The following is a 2,812-nucleotide window of genomic DNA, read 5'->3' as shown; positions in this document are numbered from 1 at the left end:
GTTTTCATTTTAATTAAAATTTTGCTCATTTTATGTGCTTTTGGGTTTTTTTTATTAGTTGTTTATAGTTTCAATAAATTTTTTATTACAGTTTTTAGAAGTTTTCTGCAGCTTAAAATGATTTCATGATTTCGTTAATAATTTTAGTTTTTAGTTAACAATAACAACACTGCTTTTTTGGGTTGTTTTGTTGGCCCTGCGTTTCCCATCCCAACTAACAAATTTATGTACTAAATATTTTCTGACCATTGCATTTTTTTGGGGGGGGGGGGGGCAAAAATTGAAATAAATAAATAATAAAAAATATTTTCGAATAATAAAAAAAAACGTATCAGCTTAGGATTCTAATATTGTCCGTTTTTTTATGGTGATATAATTAAATTATTTGTTCTATATATTCAATTCTGCTTCATCTAGGTTTACTGTGCACATTATTCAAACATTTCCAATTATATAAAGTATTAAAAGAATGTGTTTACAAGTTCTTTTTCGTAAGACTCACTCTTTTCCGAACATTTTGAGAAGCCTTAGCATTTAAGTTAATCAAACGTGGTTGTGCAAAGGACTGTGGGTAATGTTACCCCGAAACGCATGAATGCACACTTTGAAATTCCACTAGAAATAGTACACCATCCAGACTCCTCTTGAACATCACATTCATGCAATTACTAATAAAACTAACGAAAATACTAATATACAATGACAAAAGCTCATTAAAAAATTACTAAAAATAAAATTAGAATGAAAACTGAAAATATACAAATAAAAGCTCATTCAAAATATTCATAAATACTATCAGAAGCAGATATTGACTGTAATGTGCTGTATCTGTCTTTATTAACATCTAGCAGCCCTTTTGTTTTCTTCTACAGCCCCTTCATCATCATCATCTCCATCATCATCATCTCCATAGCACCCCACACTCTGTGTGATTAATTGCCATGTCCGGGGTGAGTGTGTCGCCCGATTGTTTCTATTGTTTGTAGATGACAAAGGAGCATTTGGCTCCACACACACACACACAGCTGGACGCTTGCTGCAGCTGCCACACAGATTCAAGCGCAGCGATCTGACAGCTGTGCAGGAGGACAGAGATCAGCTACCTGCAGAGAGAAAGTGTGAGTGACGGTCACGTGGCATTGTTTGCACGAGATCAGATTCTTGAAGGAGTAGTTCAGCCAAAAATGGGTGAAATTGTGCTGTCCAAGATGTAGATGAGTTTGTTTCTTCATCAAATTTGGAGAAATGTAGCATTGCATCACTTGCTCAGCAATGGATGCTCTGCAGTGAATGGGTGCCGTCAGAATGAGAGTCCAAACAGCTGATAAAAACATCACAATAATCCACAAGTAATCCACACCACTCCAGTCCACCAGTTAATGTCTTGAGAAGCCAAAAGCTGCGTGTTTGTAAGAAACAAATCTATCAAGACATTTTAAATTCAAACTGTTGCTTCCAGCTAAAAAATGAATCCTCTATCCATAATAACACTTCCTCTAGTGAAAAGTCCATCTCCTGTTGTCTCACATCAAAATCCACACATTTGTTTAGAGCTGTTTTGGACTATTTTGTCTTGTGATTGATCTGTGCAGATTTCTCTCCTGATTTTTCACCGGAGGAAGCGTTATTATGGATTATGGACTTGGTATTTTGGCTAAATAGTGATGGATTTGTTTCTTACAAACACAGCTTTTGGCTTCTCGAGACATTAACTGATGGACTGGAGTGGTGTGGATTACTTGTGGATTATTGTGATGTTTTTATCAGCTGTTTGGACTCTCATTCTGACGGCACCCATTCACTGCAGAGCATCCATTGCTGAGCAAGTGATGGAATGCTACATTTCTACAAATCTGATGAAGAAACAAACTCATCTACATCTTGGATGGTCTGAGGGTGAGCACATTTTCAGCAAATTTTCATTTTTGGGTGAACTTTTCCTTTAATACTCAGTGTTCAGATATGCAACTCAGATATGTTCCGTTTTACAGCCATTTGTCATTTATATTTCTCTCTCTCTCTGGAGGAACTGTACAACCATTGGCCCACATCCTGCCCCTGCCAGCGAGGAAATGATGTCATGACCTGTTCACTTCCTGAATGAACTGTTTAATGGTTCTGTTTTTCTGCCACATAACGTATTGCTGTTGGAGCCTGGAATTCTCTCTCTCTCTTGTTCAATCCCTCTCTCTTCTGTTCTGTTTTTCCCGCTTTCATCTTCTCTTTTGAGCCCCTCGCCCCCCCGTCTCCGCTATGGCTTCTTGTTGAAAACCCAAACCTCTCTTCATTTCCAGCCAAGCCTGATCCACTTCCAAATCCTCCCTGCCCTGCCTGCCAACACCAACAGGCCGTCTGCTCGGAGCGCAGAGGAGGCGCTGGAGCGTTTTTCAGCAGCGAGGAACTCAAAGAGGCTTCTTTCTTCAGCCTGCAGAGGGAAGACTCGCGTGACAGCGTTTGCTGTAGGGGTTAATCTGAGCGCTCTGATATCTGGATAGAGAAACACTGAGAAAAATGTTTGTAGTTCACCCAAAAAATCTAAATTACTTACCCTCATGTTGTTCCAAATTTCACTTTCTGTTTTTCTTAGAAAAAGGCAATGTTCACGCTGCTGTTTTCCATAAAATACAAACATGCACTGATCTGTAAAAATCTGTTGTTGTTCTGTCTATCTATCTGTCTATCGGTCTGTCTGTCTGTCTATCCATCTATCTCTCTGCCTGCCTGCCTGCCTGTCTGTGTCTGTCTATCTATCTATCTATCATCTATCTATCTATCTATCTATCTATCTATCTATCTATCTATCTATCTATCT

The sequence above is a fragment of the Sinocyclocheilus anshuiensis genome, unplaced genomic scaffold (assembly GCF_001515605.1).
Source record: "Sinocyclocheilus anshuiensis isolate Anshui unplaced genomic scaffold, SAMN03320099.WGS_v1.1 scaffold1151, whole genome shotgun sequence".
Classification (NCBI taxonomy): domain Eukaryota; kingdom Metazoa; phylum Chordata; class Actinopteri; order Cypriniformes; family Cyprinidae; genus Sinocyclocheilus; species Sinocyclocheilus anshuiensis.
Note: the sequence above shows the minus strand (reverse complement) of the source record.